At 41.6% G+C, this 21,867-nt stretch overlaps 1 protein-coding gene across 1 annotated transcript in view; it reads left to right on the top strand.

Moving 5' to 3' along the window:
- Positions 1–15,656: 15,656 nt before the first annotated feature.
- LOC139561165 (astrocytic phosphoprotein PEA-15-like) overlaps positions 15,657–21,867 on the top strand; it is a 43,528-nt gene continuing 37,317 nt past the window's right edge. Inside the window, exon 1 of the mRNA XM_071378084.1 lies at positions 15,657–16,026. The gene's annotated coding sequence lies outside the window, so the exon portion shown is untranslated. The remainder of the gene's footprint in view (positions 16,027–21,867) is intronic.

Consider the following 21,867-nt stretch of genomic DNA (forward strand, 5'->3'; position numbering starts at 1 on the left):
TGTCTCTCTCTCTGTCCTTCTCCTTCTCCCTGTCTCTCTCTCTGTTATTCTCCTTCTTCCTGTCTCTCTCTCTCTGTCCTTCTCCTTCTCCCTGTCTCTCTTTCTCCATCAGATGACTAGCAGAAATGTGTTTAGGCTGTATTGTACAGTAGCTCTCAAAATCCACAATAACAAAGCTACTTTTGTATCTACGACAGTAAATCTTTGTCTTTATCATTTAAAAATATATTTCTCTCTATCTCTCTTACTAATCATTTAGTTTTATCTTTGTATCTAATATTTCTTCCTTTCTTTCCCTTGTGTTCTCAAATGGCCTTGATAAGCATGGCTCCTAAGGGAGGGATGTTTTAGAAGAGTTGTGTGTGTGTGTTTGTGTGTGTGTGTGTGTTTGTGTGTGTGTGTGTTCATCTCTGATAGTCACTTCTTCTTCTACCTAAATGAGTTCATCTTGTGATGGGAAATGAGAACTTCCCTATTAGACTTTCTCCTGGGTGTGAACACACAAACACACACACACACAAACAAACGGACACCCATCGCACTATGCAAAACAAATATGCTCTCTCACACATAATACACACACACACACACACACACAAAGACAGACACACACACACACACAGACACACACAGACACACACAAAGACACACACACAAAGAAAGAAACACACACACACACAAAGACAGACAGGGCCTTGTTTCCTAGTGTGTGCCCAGGGCCATGGCAGTCCCTGTAAACACAGACCAAACAGGGAGAGCCAACACAGCACTCCAAATGCACTTTAAAAACACACATTTGCATCATGCAAACACACTCACAAACACATATGGATTCACACGCGAGTATGTACACACACCACACACACATATCTGTGCATGTGCATAAACTCACACACACACACACGCGTGCACACACACGCACACGTACATTTCTGAATAGCACACACTAGCACACACACATATCTGTGCATGTGCATAAACTCACACACACACACACACACACACACACACACACACACACACACACACACACACACACACACACACACACACACACACACACACACACACACTTCTGAATAACACACACTAGCACACACACACACACGCAAACGTACACATGAACATGGCAGGACACGTGCTCTTTGTCAAACAAACACGATCAAATATTAATATATGTGAAAAACACGTAAAAACACAATCCAGGATCCAGTCAGAATCTCTTGGGAACATTACGTAAAACCACTGCAGGAATATTCCAACACCAAAGAGTCTATAGAGTTATCTATAATACTTAATAGTAATTACTTTTGGGTTACTATGCTATTCAAACGCTGGCTAACACTTTATTTAATTAAAGAGTATGGAACAAGATCTGTAAAAAACATACTCATTATCCATTGCAAAGTCACAGAGAAAACACGGATACTTTCTATATTATATACAGTTCAAGTCGGAAGTTTACATACACCTTAGCCAAATACATTTAAACTCAGTTTTTCACAATTCCTGAGATTTAATCATAGTAAACATTTCCTGTCTTAGGTCAGTTAGGATCACCACTGTATATTGAGAATGTGAAATGTTAGAATAATAGTAGACAGAATGATTTATTTCAGCTTTTATTTCTTTCATCACATTCCCAGTGGGTCAGAAGTTTACATACACTCAATTAGTATTTGGTAGCATTGCCTTTAAATTGTTTAACTTGGGACAAATGTTTCGGGAATCCTTCCACAAGCTTCCCACAATTAGTTGGGTGAAATTTGGCCCATTCCTCCTGACAGAGCTGGTGTAACTGAGTCAGGTTTGTAGGCCTCCTTGCTCGCACATGCTTTTTCAGTTCTGCACACACATTCTCTATACGACTGAGGTCAGGGCTTTGTGATGGCCACTCCAATACCTGGACTTTGTTGTTCTTCAGCCATTTTGCCATAACTTTGGAAGTATGCTTAGGGTCATTGTCCATCTGGAAGACCCATTTGCGACCAAGCTTTAACTTCCTGACTGATGTCTTGAGATGTTGCTTCAATATATCCACATAGTTTTCCTACCTCATGATGCCATCTATTTTGTGAAGTGCACCAGTCCCTCCTGCAGCAAAGCACCACCACAAAATGATGCGTGCTTCAAGGTTGGGATGGTGTTCTTCGGCTTGCAAGCGTGCCCCTTTTTCCTCCGAACATAACAATGGTCATTATGGCCAAACAGTTCTATTTTTGTTTCATCAGACCAGAGGACATTTCTCCAAATAGTACGATATTTGTCCCCATGTGCAGTTGCAAACCGTAGTCTGGCTTTTTTATGGCAGTTTTGGAGCAGTGACTTCTTCCTTGCTGAGCGGCCTTTCAGGTTATGTTGATATAGGACTCGTTTTACTGTGGATATAGATACTTTTGAACCTGTTTCCTCCAGGATCTTCACAAGGTCCTTTGCTGTTAATCGTGGTCCCATCGTGTTTATACTTCTGTAGTATTGTTTGTACAGATGAACGTGGTACCTTCAGACGTTTGGAAATTGCTCCCAAGGATGAACCAGACTTGTGGAGGTCTACAAAACAATTTCTGAGATCTTGGCTAATTACTTTTGATTTTCCCATGATATCAAGCAAAGAGGCACTGAGTTTGAAGGTAGGCCTTGAAATACATCCACAGATTCACCTTCAATTGACTCAAATTATGTCATTTAGCCTTTCAGAGGCTTCTAAAGCCATGACATCTTTTTCTGGAATTTTCCAAGCTGTTTAAAGGCACAGTCAACTTAGTGAATGTTAACTTCTGACCCACTGGAATTTTGATACAGTGAGTTATAAGTGAAATAATCTGTCTGTAAACAATTATTGGAAAAATGACTTGTGTCATGCACAAAGTAGATGTCCTAACCGACTTGCCAGAGCTATAGTTTGTTAACAATAAACTTGTGGAATGGTTGACAAACGAGTTTAAATGACTCCACCCTAAGTGTATGTAAACTTCCGACTTCAACTGTGTTTCTTTGTTCTGTTTTCTGTTTGGCTATTGTGCTGTATCTGCTTCAGCAACAAGGGACCACCAATCAGCCTTTTCCTGTTAGATGTATGCAAATATAGAACAGGAAGATGATTTGCATTTGTCAAAAACAATATACAAGTGTTATTCTTGAAACCAACTGTCAAATATGATGAAGAAATCCATGGGCCTATAACGTAGTTGAACAGTGCAGATGCAAAGTTTGGCAACAGAACGACAGCACAAACAGCAGAAACCGTCATTCTCTTACAAAACTTTGCACTTTGGTATAATGATTCCAACTTATAAAAATAATCAATCTATGCGTTATAGCTACATATTTTTATTATGTCACATCCGATATTATTGTCATGGCGATATGTAATTATAAAGTAATTGGTCTTGTGGAGTCAAGCTTGTACTTCATATTATCATTTTGAATAATACAATAAATATTATCTTTGCATAGCAGAGTAATTCTGCTTGTCTAGATTCATCCATCCTAACACACACATAAGTCCTTTCACATAAAACATGTCGGCGGTGTGTATTCACATTTCATATTAGGATATCCGATGATATTCAATACCATAATGAGTTTGGATGTAAAGACATGGGGAATAGGATCAAACGTAAGTGCACTACTGTATACAGAGAATAGGGTGCCATTTGGGATGCACCCGTTGTTCATTTCTCACACTTTCTGGTTCTTAAAGTACTAATGCTGCTTTTAAACAGATCAGGGCATACTCAGATATGGCGACATGCCCTCTTCAACACACACACACACACACACACACACACACACACACACACACACACACACACACACACACACACACACACACACACACACACACACACACACACACACACACACACACACACACACACACACACACACACACATCTCTACCTCCATTAAACACCCCTGTGAAAGTGTGGCATGTCTGCGTCTAAAGTTACACTTTTAAATAAAGGAGGGCATTCCATTCTCTGTTCCCACTAGTCAAAAACAGCTGTCCCTTCTCTCTCCATCTCTGTTCCTGCCATCTCACTCCTCTGCTTCTCCCATAATACTCAACCCACCACATCCCACCCACATAGCCTGGGTCTAGGATAGCTACAAGATGACAGTTTAAAGGTGGACTTAGCTAAATAGCGTTGCCACGAGAAGCACCACAGATATTGAGATGAGCAAGATGCAAGACTTCGCTCTCACAGTCACACACAGTATCTGCACAGGTTTTCTTTGTAGCCAGGTGACCAAAACATTGGAGAAGTTGAGCCTGGGCGTCAATCCTATTAGTTGTTGTGGAAATTGACTCCCTGTGCTGTATACTTTCTGCATCTATGTCATATTTCGGAGTCTACTTGTAATAAAGCCTATAGTAGGCTAACCTCATCACCAGGATAATCACGTATTAGGCGGAAGTGGCTGGTGAATAACAGCAGGCCTACAAGTTTGGCTACAACTGCATCAAAGTTGAGAGAAAATTGTATTAATAATTCTGATGTTTTTTAACTGTGATAAACAAACCTATTCCGCAGTCTAGAGAATTCCATGCCATCTCCCTAGCGCTTTTTCTGGCATCTCGCGCTTCCGATGGCACACTGATTGTTACATCGGAGAAGATAGTAGAAAAAGAGTTGGATGGGAATTGTGTAGGGGAAGGAGGGAGGGATTGAGGGAGAACGAGGTAGGATTTGCAAACCGGATAGCGCGGTGACATCAGCTTGGAAAAATGTGTGTGCGCAAGTGTCTGCAAAGCAACATAATCAGACGGCTTCCACTAGTTACCACAGCCACAATGTCTAAATTGGCTGATAATGTAAGGTTAGGGGTTAGGAATAAGGTTAGCAGTGTGGTTAAATTTAGGTTTGAGGTTAGGGTTATGTTTAAAATCTGATTTTAAGAAGATAAATGGTAGAAATAGGCGGGGTTTATGACTTTGTGTTCATGGTAACTAGTTAGGACCCAGACAGCGTGTGTGACCGGGACGAAAACCGAGAGAGGATAGCGATAGTGTCATATTTTCTGTTCATTTTTTATTGTTTATTTCACTTTTGTTTATTATCTACTTCACTTGCTTTGGCAATGTTAACATATATTTCCCATGCCAATAAAGCCCTTCAATTGAAAGAGAGAGGGGGGGGGATTGCCGTTTTCCTAGCAGCAGGAAATTATGATGGCACCACGATCGCGAAATGTATCTTTTCAAAATAAGAGTCCCTCTGCAAAGACATGCTACACTTTGGGAATATCAAGAGAAAAAAAGGTAGTGGAAGTGGAATCAGTGTATCCTCTAATTCTCTTTCAAACTGGCTTAAGGAATCCATAATTGTTACATTTGATGTAATGGTATTACCGCTGGCATATGTTGCATATCTTTGGCTCTAACTGTCCAATGTGACTTTAAGATCACAGGCACTATTACATGATCAAAACACCAGCAGTTTTTTGCCATGCCAGGCACATTTGGCATAACCTTTTCGCTGTCACTAAACAGACTCTGTAATTGTTGACTTGCAAAAGACGCAGGTGACACAAATTGTTCCTTCACATGTGACTTCAAAATGTATTTGTACCCTTTAATTATTTGGTCGATGAACCACTTGTTGTCGTTGCTTAATATTTTATAATCCTCTTTAGTACATTTACATTTTAGTCATTTAGCAGACGCTCTTATCCAGAGCGACTTACAGTAGAGTGCATACATTTTATTACATTTTTACATACTGAGACAAGGATATCCCTACCGGCCAAGAGCAGACGCTCTTATCCAGAGCGACTTACAGTAGAGTGCATACATTTTATTTAAAAAAAACTACATACTGAGACAAGGATATCCCTACCGGCCAAACCCTCCCTACCGGCCAAACCCTCCCTACCGGCCAAACCCTCCCTAACCCGGACGACGCTATGCCAATTGTGCGTCGCCCCACAGATTGGTTGCGTGGGGCGACGCAGCCGGTTGCGGCCGGCTGCGACAGAGCCTGGGTGCGAACCCAGCCCAGCCTGGGCGCGAACCCAGAGACTCTGGTGGCGCAGCTAGCACTGCGATGCAGTGCCCTAGACCACTGCGCCACCCGGGAGATAAGTAAGTGAAGATGGAATCGTTTTGGTTGTCTTTGGAATTAGAAGTTTAGACACAGATGAGTCATTCTTTGTGCATTTGTCAGAGCACAGATACTTCTGTCTTTCTGAAGAAAATGTAGTACTTTTTCACTGTGTTTCTTTTCGTCTGATACCAGATAGGACACAGCCTGCTTCGGGAACTCGTGGACCTTCTCTAAAGTAAAACACTTGGTTGGGATACATGAGTGCAGTCAATATAACAGAGCTTGCCATGTAATGTGTACGATTTCACAAATGAGTAATTATTGGAAAATGCTATAACACTAGATAATTCAGAGAGGTGTATGTTATATATGCCGGATAGATTCAAGCTCCTGGGTAAACAGCTCGCTGCTGGCCTGTCTACCTTCACAAGTAATGTCTTCAAATCAAAATAAAATTTTATTTGTCACATACACATGGTTAGCAGATGTTAATGCGAGTGTAGCGAAATGCTTGTGCTTCTGGTTCCGACAATGCAGTAATATCCAACGAGTAATCTAACCTAACACAGGTTAGATGACATTAACCTTTTACTGCAGTGGGCTATATCAGAGTCACACCGAGTGTTTCTTGGTAGTCTTAAACAAATCTACTTTGAAACAAAAGCATACACCTCACACACATGGTTATGGCCTTAAATTAAGAAGAGACCTGTACCATGTCAGATATAAAGCTGAAATGTGTTACATTTTGAGTTTGCATCCCAATATTACACTTTATATACAGTCGTGGCCAAAAGTTATGAGAATGACACAAATATTAATTTCCAAAAAGTTTACTGCTTCAGTGTCTTTAGATATTTTTGTCAGATGTTACTATGGAATACTGCAGTATAATTACAAGCATTTCACTAGTGTCAAAAGTTTGTATTGACAATTACATGAAGTTGATGCAAAGAGTCAATATTTGCAGTGTTGACCCTTCTTTTTCAAGACCTCTGCAATCTGCCCTGGCATGTTGTCAATTAACTTCTGGGCCACATCCTGACTGATGGCAGCCCATTCTTGCATAATCAATGTTTGGAGTTTGTCAGAATTTGTGGGTTTTTGTTTGTCCACCCGGCTCTTGAGGATTGACCACAAGTTCTCAATGGGATTAAGGTCTGGGGAGTTTCCTGGCCATGGACCCAAAATATCGATGTTTTGTTCCAAGAGCCACTTAGTTATCACTTTTGCCTTATGGAAAAGGGCTCCATCATGCTGGAAAAGGCATTGTTTGTAACCAAACTGTTCCTGGATGGTTGGGAGAAGTTGCTCTCGGAGGATGTGTTGGTACCATTCTTTATTCATGGCTGTGTTCTTAGGCAAAATTGTGAGTGAGCCCACTCCCTTGATTGAGAAGCAACCCCACACATGAATGGTCTCAGGATGCTTTACTGTTGGCATGACACAGGGCTGATGGTAGCATTCACCTTGTCTTCTCCGGACAAGCTTTTTTCCGGATGCCCCAAACAATCGGAAAGTGGATTCATCAGAGAAAATTACTTTACCCCAGTCGTCAGCAGTCCAATCCCTGTACCTTTTGCAGAATATCAGTCTGTCTCTGATATTTTTCCTGGAGAGAAGTGGCTTCTTTGCTGCCCTTCTTGACACCAGGCCATCCTCCAAAAGTATTTGCCTCACTGTGCATGGAGATGCACTCACACCTGCCTGCTGCCATTTCTGAGCAAGCTCTGTACTGGTGTTGCCCCGATCCCGCAGCTGAATCAACTTTAGGAGACGTCCTGGCGCTTGCTGCACTTTCCTGTGTGCCCTGAAGCCTTCTTCACGAGTATTGAACAGCTCTCCTTGAAGTTCTTGATGATCCGATAAATGGTTGATTTAGGTGCAATCTTACTGGCAGCAATAGCATTGCCTGTGAAGCCCTTTTTGTGCAAAGCAATGATGACGGCACGTGTTTCCTTGCAGGCAACCATGGTTGAAAAAGGAAGAACAATTATTCCAAGCACCACCCTCCTTTTGAAGCTTCCAGTCTGTTATTCGAACTCAATCAGCATGACAGAGTGATCTCCAGCCTTGTCCTTGTCAACACTCACACCTGTGTTAACGAAGAGATTCACTGACATGATGTCAGCTGGTCCTTTTGTGGCAGGGCTGAAATGCAGTGGAAATGTTTTGGGGTGATTCAGTTCATTTGCATGGCAAATAGGGATTTTGCAATTAGTTGCAATTCATCTGATCACTCTTCATAACATTCTGGAGTATACGCAAATTGACATCATACAAACTGAGGCAGCAGACTTTGTGAAAATTAATTTTTGTGTCATTCTCAAAATTTTGGGCCACAACTGTACACTACCTGTCAAAAGTTTTAGAACACCTACTCATTCAAGGGTTTTTCTTTATTTCTTACTATTTTCTACATTGTAGAATAATATTGAGACATCAAAAATATGATATCCGCTTGTGTATTTCCCACCCTGAAGCATGGAGGAGGGGTGTTAGGGGGTGGGGTGCTTTGCTGGTGACACTGTCTGTGATTTATTTAGAATTCAAGGCACACTTAACCTCACTAGGGTATGTGGGACGGTAGCGTCCCACCTCGTCAACAGCCAGTGAAACTGCAGGGCACCAAATTCAAAACAACAGAAGTCCCATAATTAAAATTCCTCAAACATACAAGTATTTTAAATCATTTTCAAGATACGCTTGTTCTAAATCCAGCCACAGTGCAACCGCTGTGTCAGATTTCAAAAAAACTTTACAGAAAAAAGCACACCATGCAATAATCTCAGAAACCAAAACAGTCCAAACAGATATCTGCCATGTTGTGTAGTCAACAGAAGTCAGAAATAGCATTAGAAATATTCACTTACCTTTGATGATCTTCATCAGAATGCACTCCCAGGAATCCCAGTTCCACAATAAATGTTTGTTTGTTCGATAATGTCCATAATTTATGTCCAAACACCTCCTTTTTGTTCGCACGTTAAGCCCGGTAATCCAAATTCATGACACGCGATCACTAGGTGCAGACGAAAAGTCAAAAAGTTCCGTTACAGTCCGTAGAAACATGTCAAACGATGTATAGAATCAATCTTTAGGATGTTTTTAACATAAATCTTCAATAATGTTCCAACCGGAGAATTCCTTTGTCTTCAGAAATGCAATGGAATGCAAGCTAACTATCACGTGAACACGCTTGGCCAGCTCGTGGTTCTCTGGCAGACCTCTGACTCAATCCCCTCTCATTCACCCCCACTTCACAGTAGAAGCATCAAACAAGGTTCTAAAGACAGTTGACATCTAGTGGAAGCCTTAAGAAGTGCAATATGACCCCATAGACACTGTGTATTCGATAGGAAAAGAGTTGAAAAGCTACAAACCTCAGATTTCCCACCTCCTGGTTGGATTTTTTCTCAGGTTTTTGCCTGCCATATGAGTTCTGTTATACTCACAGACATCATTCAAACAGTTTTAGAAACTTCAGAGTGTTTCCTATCCAAATCCACTAATTATATGCATATTCTAGCTTTTACGGCTGAGTAGCAGGCAGTTTATTTTGGGCACGCTTTTTATCCCAAATTCCAAATGCTGCCCCCTACCCTAGTGTAGTTAACCAGAACAGCTACCGCAACATTCTACAGTGATACGCCATCCCATCTGGTTTGGGCTTAGTGGGACAATCATTTGTTTTTCAACAGGACAATGACCTATCACACCTTCAGGCTGTGTAAGGTCTATTTTAACAAGAAGGAAAGTGATGGAGTGCTGCATCAGATGACCTGGCCTCCACAATCCCCCAACCTCAACCAAATTTAGATGGTTTGTGATGAATCGGGCCGCAGAGTGAAGGAAAAGCAGCCAACTAGTGCTCAGCATATGTGGGAACTCCTTCAAGACTGTTGGAAAAGCATTCCAGGTGAAGCTGGTTCAGAGAATGCCAAGAGTGTGCAAAGCTGTCATCAAGGCAAAGGGTGGCTATTTGAAGAATCTCAAATATTAAACATATTTTGATTTGTTTTTTGTTTAACACTTTTTTGGTTACTACATGATTCCATATGTGTTATTTCATAGTTTTGATGTCTTCAATATTATTCTACAACGTATAAAATAGTTTAAAAAAAAATAAAAAAAAATGAATTAGTAGGCGTATCCAAACTGTTGACTGGTACTGTATATATATATATATATATATATATAAATATATATATATACTACCGTATATATATTTATATATACAGTTGAAGTCAGAAGTTTACATACACCTTAACCAAATACATTTAAACTCAGTTTTTCACAATTCCTGAGATTTAATCCTAGTATAAAATCCCTGTTTTAGGTCAGTTAGAATCACCACTTTATTTTAAGAATGTGAAATGCCAGAATAATGGTAGAGAGAATGATTTATTTCAGCTTTTATTTATTTCATCACATTCCCAGTGGGTCAGACGTTTACATACATTCAATTAGTATTTGGTAGCATTGCCTTTAAATTGTTTAACTTGGGTCAAATGTTTTGGGTATCCTTCCACAAGCTTCCCACAATAAGTTGGGTGAATTTTGGTCCATTCCTCCTGACAGATCTGGTAGGCCTCCTTGCTCGCACACGCTTTTTCAGTTCTGCCCACAAATGTTATATAGGATTGAGGTCAGGGCTTTGTGATGGCCACTCCAATACCTTGACTTTGTTGTCCTTAAGCCATTTTGCCACAACTTTGGAAGTATGCTTGGGGTCATTGTCCATTTGGAAGACCCATTTGCGACCAAGCTTTAACTTCCTGACTGATGTCTTGCGATGTTGCTTCAATATATCCACATAATTTTCCTACCTCATGACGCCATCTATTTTGTGAAGTGCTCCAGTCCCTCCTGGTAAAAGCTTCCCCTTTTTTCCTCCAAACATAGCGATGGTCATTATGGCCAAACAGTTCTATTTTTGTTTCATCAGACCAGAGGACATTTCTCCAAAAAGTATGATCTTTGTCCCCATGTGCAGTTGCAAACCGTAGTCTGGCTTTTTTATGGCAGTTTTGGAGCAGTGGCTTTTTCCTTGCTGAGCGGCCTTTCAGGTTATGTCGATATAGGACTAGTTTTAATGTGGATATAGATACTTTTGTACCTGTTTCCTCCAGCATCTTCACAAGGTCCTTTGCTGTTGTTCTGGGATTTATTTGCACATTTCGCAAATAAAATACGTTCATCTCTAGGAGACGGAACGCGTCTCCTTCCTGAGCGGTATGACGCCTGCATGGTCCTATGGTGTTTATACTTGCGTACTATTGTTTGTACAGATGAACATGGTACCTTCAGGCATTTGGAAATTGCCCCCAAGGATGAACCAGACTTGTGGAGGTCTACCATTTTTTTCTGAGGTTTTGGATGATTTATTTTGATTTTCCCATGATGTCAAGCAAAGATGAGCTGAATTTGAAGGTAGGCCTTGAAATACATCCACAGGTATACCTCCAATTGACTCAAATAATGTCATTTAGCCTATCAGAAGCTTCTAAAGTCATTACATCTTTTTCTGGAGTTTTCCAAGCTGTTTAAAGCCACAGTCAACTTAGTGTATGTAAACTTCTGACCCACTGGATTTGTGATCCAGTGAATTGTAAGTGAAATAATCTGTCTGTAAACAATTGTTGGAAAAATTACTTGTGTCGTTCACAAAGTAGATGTCCTAACCGACTTGCAAAAACTATAGTTTGTTAACAAGACATTTTTAAGTGGTTGAAAAATGAGTTTCAATGACTCCAACCTATGTGTATGTAAACTTCTGACTTCAACTGATATATATGGATGGAACTGGGGGTGCCTAATGGAACTGGGGGTGCCTAAGCCAGCTTGTTGGGCTGTTACAGTGGGGAGAACAAGTATTTGATACACTGCCGATTTTGCAGGTTTTCCTACTTACAAAGCATGTAGAGGTCTGTAATTTTTATCATAGGTACACTTCAACTATGAGAGACGGAATCTAAAACAAAAATCCAGAAAATCACATTGTATGATTTTTAAGTAATTAATTTGCATTTTATTGCATGACATAAGTATTTGATACATCAGAAAAGCAGAACTTAATATTTGGTACAGAAACCTTTGTTTGCAATTACAGAGATCATACGTTTCCTGTAGTTCTTGACTAGGTTTGCACACACTGCAGCAGGGATTTTGGCCCACTCCTCCCTACAGATCTTCTCCAGATCCTTCAGGTTTCGGGGCTGTCGCTGGGCAATACGGACTTTCAGCTCCCTCCAAAGATTTTCTATTGGGTTCAGGTCTGGAGACTGGCTAGGCCACTCCAGGACCTTGAGATGCTTCTTACGGAGCCACTCCTTAGTTGCCATGGCTGTGTGCTTCGTGTCGTTGTCATGCTGGAAGACCCAGCCACGACCCATCTTCAATGCTCTTACTGAGGGAAGGAGGTTGTTGGCCAAGATCTCGCGATACATGGCCCCATCCATCCTCCCCTCAATACGGTGCAGTCGTCCTGTCCCCTTTGCAGAAAAGCATCCCCAAAGAATGATGTTTCCACCTCCATGCTTCACGGTTGGGATGGTGTTCTTGGGGTTGTACTCATACTTCTTCTTCCTCCAAACACGGCGAGTGGAGTTAGACCAAAAAGCTCTATTTTTGTCTCATCAGACCACATGACCTTCTCCCATTCCTCCTCTGGATCATCCAGATGGTCATTGGCAAACTTCAGACGGGCCTGGACATGCACTGGCTTAAGCAGGGGGACCTTGCGTGCGCTGCAGGATTTTAATCCATGACGGCGTAGTGTGTTACTAATGGTTTTCTTTGAGACTGTGGTCCCAGCTCTCTTCAGGTCATTGACCAGGTCCTGCCGTGTAGTTCTGGGCTGATCCCTCACCCTCATGATCATTGATGCCCCACGAGGTGAAATCTTGCATGGAGCCCCAGACCGAGGGTGATTGACCGTCATCTTGAACTTCTTCCATTTTCTAATAATTGCGCCAACAGTTGTTTCCTTCTCACCAAGCTGCTTGCCTATTGTCCTGTAGCCCATCCCAGCCTTGTGCAGGTCTACAATTTTATCCCTGATGTCCTTACACAGCTCTCTGGTCTTGGCCATTGTGGAGAGGTTGGAATCTGTTTGATTGAGTGTGTGGACAGGTGTCTTTTATACAGGTAACGAGTTCAAACAGGTGCAGTTAATACAGGTAATGAGTGGAGAACAGGAGGGTTTCTTAAAGAAAAACTAACAGGTCTGTGAGAGCCGGAATTCTTACTGGTTGGTAGGTGATCAAATACTTATGTCATGCAATAAAATGCAAATTAATTATTTAAAAATCATACAATGTGATTTTCTGGATTTTTGTTTTAGATTCCGTCTCTCACAGTTGAAGTGTACCTATGATAAAAATGACAGACCTCTACATGCTTTGTAAGTAGGAAAACCTGCAAAATCGGCAGTGTATCAAATACTTGTTCTCCCCACTGTACGTCCTAGCTGGCTCGAGAGGTTTCTTGGCTCGGAAGGCGCCCATCCCACGTCAGTACTCAGCTGACGTGGGACAGGATTTTATGCTCAGCCGGCTCGTCAGGCTGCTACACATCCGCCGGATCTTTGGGCTCCCACGCCTCAGCGGGATCGACAGGCCTTCATGCCTCTGCCGGTTCGTCGGGGTTTCATGCCTCTGCCGGTTCGTCGGGGTTTCACGCCGAGTCGGCTTGTCCAGCGCCCGTGCTGATGCTGTTCCTGTCTTGTTTTATGTCTGTTCCTGATTAAATGTTTGACTCCACGTACTTGCATCCCACCCCCAGCGTCGGTCCTTACGGTAATTTGTTAGATATTAGTTGTTATATTTTACTGCACTGTCAGAGCTAGAAGCACAATCATTTCGCTACACCCACAATAACATCTGCTAATCACGTGTATGTGACCAATAAAATGTTATTTGATTTGGTTGAACTGAATGCCTCGATGCCTGTCAGCCTGCTTTATATAGCAAGCCACGCCCGGTGACTCACTGTCCGTAGGAGTGATCCATTTTCGTGAATGGGGTGCGTTACCTAATAAACTGTCCGGTAAGTGTATAACTGTTGCGGTGGCTTCAATGTTTGGGTCTTCTATAGAGAAAGTCTTAATCTTAAAAGAGTCAAATATAAACTGGGCCCAATAGTGTCCTTTCTTGGCATTTATTCCTGAATGACAGATTACTGAGCTCAATCTGTAGGTCAACCTCTCATTGAAAACTGCTGGAAGATCAATAAAGCGAAATGGGGATACAGGGTTTTGAAATACAGTGGTGACCTTTGACCTTACACAAGTAACATAAAGTACAAGAATATCTGGAGTGCTGGTGTAAATTGTTTGTCTACTGAGTACTGCTGCACATTTCATTGCATGTGTGTGGTGCTTCTCCCTTTGTAATCATTTGCTTGAAAATAACGTCAAATCTTTTGTCTTTGTTAGTGGAATGCTAAACATTGAAGATTTTAATAAGACAAAGGCCAAGTAATAATCACTTGTATTTCCCACAAATTGCAATTTGGAGAGATGAGCAATGATCTCTGAATCAGTCCAAGAGGCAAACCTTTGAATTGATTGTGATCAAAGTGTGTTTAAGAAAATCATTGGAAAGCTATGCATAATTGGGGTGATGTAAACCTATAGCAACATGATTTTCCTAGGATACTACCACAAAAACATTTTATTTGTCAGGCCAAGCGATTGACTTAATGCATTTTTTTGGCACATGTCAAGGCTGGCCTTAGGCTGATTTCAATGTGTAAAGGTTAGTCTATTACCATCACCATGAGGTTAATCTAGGTCGTTAACAGGTATGCCAGTTCGTCATTGTGTACATTGTGTCTTTGTTTACAATGTATTTCACGCTGGGAGAACAAAGTAAGCAACAACAAAAAAGTGTTTAGTCTTTACAACTGATATTCAACAGAACAACAGTACATGCATTTATTGTTTTGGAATTAATATAACATGCATGACTAAATACATACGTGTATAACACAGTCCCCCTCCAAAACCAACCATATTTGGTTAGTAGAGAGTAGAGACCCTACTGAGTATTTTCTACCCCACTTTAGCTGAAACAGGTAGAAAAGCTTTCTCTCTACAAGCCAATATGTATCCCATGTAAAGTATATGACTTTGTGTTGCATTGGAGGCTCTGGAGTGGGGAAGAAGGAAGTGCTGCTGGGTATGTATGACACAGTCCCCCTCTAAAACGACACATATTTGGTTAGTTAGACCCCACTAAGTATTCTCCACCCACTTTAACTGATACAGGTAGAACAGTTCTCTCTCTACAGTCCCATTTTCTCAACATACCAGTGTCAACATTCCATTTTTTCATTATTGGTCTTAAAACATGTTTTTAAAACCATATTTTTTAAATTTGTTTTCTCAAATTATATATTGCATTCACTTGTTGGCACAATAAACGTGGCCATTAATTAACATGCAATATAATTTGAATGAGTTATCCACATTGCAATGTTTTGAAATGTGGGCTTTTATTTTTGAAGGTTTCCTTATTAGCATACAAAGTAACATCATCGTTTGTGCTGCTGCCAGAATACCAGTAGGAAAAGGCGTTTCCATCCACGATCCGGCAAGACTGTGTAGCTTATCCTACTTACAACCTGACGGACGCATCGAACTTGCCTGGACCAAAAATCAACGCACTTATCCACACTAGCCAATAGAATTTCAACATAAGAATTGCTTTTGTAATCGCTTTTATATATTTAGGCTATACAATAAAATCCATTACAAGACAGCGGTCTATAGCTAACAACATCCTAAACCAACTACATTCTGGATAGAGGAGCTGACTGAGGAAGAGTCATTTGCAGCAAGATTGTATGCGTGTACATCGAATAGAAATCACATTTTAATAAAGTTTTTTGATTGAAGTGAACACTTTCTCTTACGCACAGACACAGGTCATCTCTCTCGCTTCGCTGACTCATAGCCTACACAGAACCCAGGGTAAGTCACCAAGTCATCTTTTCGTTTCTGTCTTCAGTCATTCGTTGTGATGTTATAATCATGTTGGTGATATATATTGTATTGTGTGCGAATGTGTTTGGCTGTAGTGTTGCTTGTGGAACTTTGTCATTATCAAATAATCAATAATCAATCATTGGATTTGCTGTAAGCTACAGCCTATCGTCATTTTTGCACCATCGGTGTGCATTCCCACACACAATGGACCATAAACCATGATACTTTCATAATGGTGTGTTTCAAAACGCTTGACATGGTTCATTTTCATTTGGTTGTTTGGTTGTTGTTGTTTTTTTCTGGGATGATAACCCATTTCCCAACAAGTTAACAATGCCGGTCATTTTCCTTGGTTTGAATGATGTCTGGTTACTCGGGAAGAGAACCCGGCTTGAATGAACCGGTGTACATGGAGCTGACGGTTGAACAGTTAAAGGAGACGGCCCTATCCTCCAACTAAGGACCATTTCATTTAGATGATTTATTGATTCATCGTTGTGATGATATTGTGTAGGCTGTCACTCATGATTTCTACACATTGTTGTGTATACTAGGTTAATCTCTTCAAATAAAATTAAATAAAATGTTATTGGTCACATACACATATTTAGCAGATGTTATTGCGGGTGTAGCGAAATGCTTGTGTTCATAGCTCCAACAGTGCAGTAGTATCAAATCCCATCCTTTAATAAAATGATTTCATTTCAACATCAAATGGCAACCCATACTTCATCTGGAACGTTCTATGGTGTTCAATGTCAGACGATAATAATCGATATTAAAACATCAACCTCTGATCTAGTTAGTGTCAGTTGGTGTTCATCGGTGCCTCGTGAGTATGAATGAATGGGGAAAATGTCGAGCCTACGTCAAGCTTTATCCCGAGTGTTGCACGAGTCCAGCATCACCATGCACGAATGTGTGCACGACTCGCGAGTGAGAAATTGGGGGACAAGTGAATGACTGCTTGCTGAAAACTACTGTTGTGCTATACTGTAATGAATAAGGATGATTATTGAGACAATAGGGTTATTACTAACACTACTGTAATGAAATGATAACAATATTATTAGGTGGTTAATTAGTACTAATGCATTACTAATGTATTATCATCAAGATATCATTTTTGGTCGATTTCATTCTCATTTCTGTCAGTGATTTGGTGTACCGTGTTTATATTTTCCATATAGGTAGCGTCTCAGAGTAGGACTGCTGATCTAGAATCAGTTATCATTTTAGCTCATATTGAATACCATTAAATGGATGGGGGGGGGGCTGATCCTAGATCAGCAATGCTACTCTGAGACACTTCATGCAACATACGGTTCCTGATCCTCCCTACAGTAAGTACAGTGATCCAGATTGAACCGTTCTGTACAAGAATTACCCAAACATGGTGGAATACACTGTAAACATGGTTAAGCAAAGGTTGACAGCTGTCACTGCATTTCCTGTCACTGCATTTCCTGCCATTGCTTTTCCTCTCAAAAGTGACATTCCAAATATACCAAGTAGACTTCCACTAGTTTGAATAATGATATGTATGTTCACAATACTTGTGTAAAAAAAAAAGTGTGCAGATAAACTCATAAAATAATATCTGTTGTAGGCTACCATAACACGTTGTGTCAGATGTGTTATACATCTCTTGTACCTGAGGGTGTGTACTAGGCCAATGATATTTGTCTGAAAGCACATATCTGGTACCAGGCAATATTTATATTGTCCAAAGTCATTCTGTAAGAGAGTATAACACTTAAACTGTCACCACAAAGAAAGTTCTGCTCTGATCTGTGCTATTAGAAATGCACCAGTTGTTGTTGTGTTTAATGTTTTTAAATGTCTTCCTGAAACCCCTTTTAGTTGACTCAGAGACTGCTGCAAACACTCGACCACTAACATTCCCACAGACACAGACAGGAAGTAGCCAAGGGGAAGCACATTTCTGCTGCACTGGCCATTTTTGTCCTCCGAGCAAAAAAACTGAAATCAATATATCAAATGGGAGCGCCCGGCCCGGCAGAGAGAGAGAGAGAGAGACAGAGAGGAGAGAGAGAGAGAGAGGAGAGAGAGAGGAGAGAGGGGGGAGAGAAATCATTCAACCAAAAAGCTGACTCAATGTCACATATCTACCACCACGTCCAAGAAACCCTGTTGTTATTTTGGCTTTACAGATCAGAGCAGAACTTTCTGTACTGTGACCATTGAGAATTTTCTGACTGACTCACTTCACTTATGGATTCAGGAATTCCCCACTCTCTTCCAGAAGGAAAGGACTCTATAAATGAAATGCTTTGTCATGATATGATGTAAGATACAGCAGTGTTTCTGCATTGGTGTTGGCAGTCTCTGCACATATTTTCACACCCGACAGACAGTAAGGGAGTCAGGATGTGCTAGTGACAATGCACAGTATCCGTTATAGCTCTGGAATGTTCACACGTTCATCTCACTCTGCCAGATGTAGAGGAAAATATGTCTCAAAGGGATCCTCCTGTTGGGTCCTGTGTTACATCATTTTGTCCAGTGTTACATCATTTTGTCCTGTGTTACATCATTGAGCTGTAACTGTTTATATTGGGTTGAACTCTGGAGAGAATTTTGAAATTGGACATCTCCCCCAAATCTTTCCAACCATGATTCCATTCCGGAACAGATATGGACCCCCCTCTTTAATCCAGATTTATTGTGATTCAGTCACACACAGATGTACACACAAATGCACACACTCACACACATGCGCACGCGGACACACACACACACACACACCATCAAATTCACATCCTTGGCTGGCACAGAGGAGCACAACAACCCAGACACTAATGGAAGTCTTTCACTTTAGCCTAATAGAAGAGAAACTGATCAAATGTGAAGCAACGGAGAGACCTTGCATTTTGTGTGGTGTGTGTGTGTCTGTATGTGTATGTGTGTTTGACCTTGTGCTGTGCTTATGTAATACACATGTGAATACCTTATACCGTATCCTAATGCTTTTGCTGCTAGCTCTCAGCTGTAGCATTTTAGGTAACATGTTAGATGGCTGTGAGCATTACACACACAGATAAAGGGGTCTGTAATGCCCTAATGCTCTGTTCACTGGGGCTGGCTGCGGTCCAGAGGGAGTGTGTGTGTGTGTGTGTGTGTGTGTGTGTGTGTGTGTGTGTGTGTGTGTGTGTGTGTGTTTGGTATGAGGTATTTTCTGAAGGTTTCTTGAGATAGCTGCAATGAAATAGCAGCATTATCGTACTGTATATTCCATCGTCATTGGCAACTATGCTAAATTAGTAGTAGTACTGTCCTCTCTGGCTGAACACCAATGTTTCACATGGCTTCTATTGAGTGTTTCTGAGTGTGGGCGTATAATATGTGTGTTTGTTTTGTCACCACAGTCTGTTGATGGAGACATGTAGCTCAGTCTCAGAGCTGTTGCATTGTGTTATATCATAAGTTTGGATAAAGTGTTTTTATTCTGTAAAGCCAATTTTTTATTTTTTATTTAACCGTTATTTTACCAGGTAAGTTGACTGAGAACACATTCTCATTTGCAGCAACGACCTGGGGAATAGTTACAGGGGAGAGGAGGGGGATGAATGAGCCAATTGTAAACTGGGGATTATTAGGTGACCGTGATGGTTGAGGGCCAGATTGGGAATTTAGCCAGGACACCGGGGTTAACACCCCTACTCTTACGATAAGTGCCATGGGATCTTTAATGACCTCAGAGAGTCAGGACACCCGTTTAACGTCCCATCCGAAAGACGGCACCCTACACAGAGCAGTGTCCCCAATCACTGCCCTGGGGCATTGGGATCTTTGTTTAGACCAGAGGAAAGAGTGCCTCCTACTGGCCCTCCAACACCACTTCCAGCAGCACCTGGTCTCCCATCCAGGGACTGACCAGGACCAACCCTGCTTAGCTTCAGAAGCAAGCCAGCAGTGGTATGCAGGGTGGTATGCATGGCTGTCTAGAACCAAACCCAGTGCCTGGCTGTCAATGAATAATTGGTTAGTACAACACGTGTGCAGAAGGGTCAGTGTATATGCCAAGAGCTCAATCTGGCAGTCTATCAACAGCTGCTGTTTGCCTGTTACACTGGAAATACAACACTACTGTGAAAATATGCAGAAGGTAGGGCAATGCACACACACACACACACACACACACACACACACACACACACACACACACACACACACACACACACACACACACACACACACACACACACACACACACACACACACACACACACACACACACACACTCCCTCTGGACCGCAGCCAGCCCCAGTGAACAGAGCATTAGGGCATTACAGACCCCTTTATCTGTGTGTGTAATGCTCACATCCGGACCAAGGCCTGCTGTGTGTGTGTGTGTGTGTGTGTGTGTGTGTGTGTGTGTGTGTGTGTGTGTGTGTGTGTGTGTGTGTGTGTGTGTGTGTGTGTGTGTGTGTGTGTGTGTGTGTGTGTGTGTGTGTGTGTGTGTGTGTGTGTGTGTGTGTGTGTGTGTGTGTGAGAGAGAGAGAAGCAGAATAGAAGGAAAATGAATGAGGAAATGCTACAGGATGCAATGACCTCGTCCCACTAGCGCACCAGGGTCACAGCTGCAACACACACACACACACACACACACACACACACACACACACACACACACACACACACACACACACACACACACACACACACACACACACACACACACACACACACACACACACACACACACACACAAACATACACTTCCCATTGAATGTAGGCCAAACTCCTGATTATAGTCACCAGCCCAGCTGCATCATGGGAGGAAAATAGCTTCCGTTTTGTATCTGCTTTTATGTATTTGGCTGAGAATTTGTTCTTAACTGACTTGCCTTGTTAAATAAAGGTTAAATAAATAAAAATATTAGTAAAATAAACCAATGAAGAAGGAGGAAGATAAGGACAGGCCGTTGACATGGAAACGTTATATTATTATCTCCTGTTTTCTTTAATGACATTACCAAAAGCCTCTTACTCTAACTGCCCTAGCGATGAAAACTAAAGAGGGAGAAACACCTGTTAGTGAAGCCTTTGACTTTCACTCATGTTGTTCTTCACACTGACTCTGAGTCAGCTGTAACATGTTGCAGAACAAGTGATGTCAGGTTATTTACTGTAAGACCTGATCCCAGTTCAGGTTTCAGGTGTCAGCTGGTGGTTGTACAATGATATCCTGTATAATGTTCTGTACCCAACAGATCCAGGGTTGCTTTTGATTCTCAGATCCTAATGGGAAACCTGATCCTACAGTACATCTGTTAATGGCAAGTACAGCCTGCAGCTTCACGTTGCTTTACTTTTCTTTCAGAAGGGAAGGGGAGTAACAGGGAGGGAGGGAGGGAGAGGGGAATCTGTCCATCTTTTCAGAAGAGGAGGGTAAGGGGGGATGGAGGAAGGGAGAGGGGAAGGAGGAGTGTGTCTGAGTCATCTACAGTTACAGACATCATCGGAGAACAGAGGGAGGGACGGACGGGAGGAGAGGAGAAGAGGGAAGAAGGGACGAGAGGAGAGAGGAGGAAGTTATCATTCATGGAATCCATTACCTAAGAGGGTTTAGTGTCACTCAGATCTGATGATGTCAGTGTGGGGGCTGCTAGGTGACCTCACCTCCTCTTCCCTTCTATCTAGTTTATATCTATACTAGAATAGGTGTATTTGAGCTACTGACCTCCTTCCCTCTTCTATCTGATGTATATCTATTCTATAATAGCTCAAACCCATACTTAGCGTTACCGTCTGTGTTTAACTTAGCAGTATGGCGCAGAGATAAACACTTAATTAGAGTAT

This window comes from Salvelinus alpinus, chromosome 31 (assembly GCF_045679555.1).
Source record: "Salvelinus alpinus chromosome 31, SLU_Salpinus.1, whole genome shotgun sequence".
NCBI lineage: Eukaryota > Metazoa > Chordata > Actinopteri > Salmoniformes > Salmonidae > Salvelinus > Salvelinus alpinus.